The sequence below is a fragment of the Eptesicus fuscus genome, chromosome 22 (genome assembly GCF_027574615.1).
Source record: "Eptesicus fuscus isolate TK198812 chromosome 22, DD_ASM_mEF_20220401, whole genome shotgun sequence".
In the NCBI taxonomy this organism is placed as follows: domain Eukaryota; kingdom Metazoa; phylum Chordata; class Mammalia; order Chiroptera; family Vespertilionidae; genus Eptesicus; species Eptesicus fuscus.
This window is the reverse complement of record NC_072494.1, coordinates 39,180,495-39,181,982: the sequence shown is the minus strand read 5'-3', so window position 1 is coordinate 39,181,982 and position 1,488 is coordinate 39,180,495. Positions and strand designations below refer to the sequence as shown.

General features: G+C 34.3%; 1 non-coding gene across 1 annotated transcript; it reads left to right on the top strand.

The window, feature by feature from the left end:
- On the top strand, positions 1-72 carry TRNAE-CUC (transfer RNA glutamic acid (anticodon CUC)). Its single transcript has one exon. It is a non-coding gene; the product is annotated as a tRNA-Glu (tRNA).
- Positions 73-1,488: the final 1,416 nt, after the last annotated feature.

Sequence of the window (1,488 nt, the reverse complement as noted above, 5' to 3'; positions counted from 1 at the left end):
TCCCTGGTGGTCTAGTGGTTAGGATTCGGCGCTCTCACCGCCGCGGCCCGGGTTCGATTCCCGGTCAGGGAACTTGGATTTTTATTCTTACAGAACCCCTTTTAAAGATTAACATTGTTTCTTCCAATCACTTCTTCCCTCCATCCAAAGCTGAAAGTTTCATAATTATAATGTAAATATTTTATGCAAGTATATGCATACACACACACACACACACACACACACACACACACACACACATTTAAATATGTTCCCCTTCTTGCATAAATGACAGCAATCTATTCACGCCTTTCTGCACGTTTCCTTTTCACTTAACAATATAGTTTAGAAATAGTTCCAGATTAGACATGAAGAACCTCCTCATTCCATGGCACATAGGATCCCACTTGATTGTTATTGCTAACAATACTGCCACAAATGATCTTGGACATGTCGTTTTGCACGGCTCTGGAATAAATGTCCAGGAATTCAAATGCTGCAATTTACGCTTTCACCAGCAACACACAATGTAAATAAAATAAAAAAACAAAACACAAAATAACAACTCATGTGTTTTCATCAGTCAATCTTTTAGTCCTCCCTCTCATTTTTTTTTTTTTTTTTGGTATTACAAGTAACATCTGTATAGATATATCTTTGTGTATATACTTAGATATTAGGATAAATTCATAGAAGTATCACCTTATACCATCTATTAAATGGATTAAATAATTAAATGCAAGAACTGGAACAATTAAGAGCTAGGAAAAGTATATTAGTGGGTAATTATCTTAATATTGAATTAGACAAATCGAAAGATAAAACTGACATATTACACTACATAAAAAAGAAAACTTCTGCCCATCAAAAATCCTATAAATAAGTAAAAGACAAATGATCAGCTGGCATAAATAATATATAATATAAACACACAATAGAAAAAAGAGACAAAGCATATAACTTTGAAAGTCTAAAAATGAACAGATAACTGTTATTTATGGAAAATGATCAACCTCAGTAGTAATAGGTTAAACGCAAGTTACAATGAGACTCCATATGTTTATCCTGTGCTTTCTAAAGATGGAAAGAAAGACATCCAGTTGACAGATGTATTCACTGAATACTGAAAATTGGTGATATCTCTCCACCCGACAGTTTGGCAATAGCTATCCAAAGCTTTAATTTGTACATATGTTTTCAATTGCAATTTTACCTTTATGCAGTTGCCCTAAGGAAACACTCTCAAATGCGCAACCATCTGTATGAGAGATAACTCCCCATAAAGCGCCTTAACTCGTCTAGATGAACTAAAAGTGGCTTTCTTTAAACATGTGAAATAGTAAAAAATTACCAGAATTTTTAATATGATCATAGGAAAAATTCTAGAGAGCTTTTCTCCCTCTTTCCCCTAAACATAAATCTCAAAATAATAGTAAAACTGTGGGAATCGAAGCTTGACATGGGAATCTTCACAGGAAAGGAGACTCACAGCAGCCTTGCTGTCAAGCT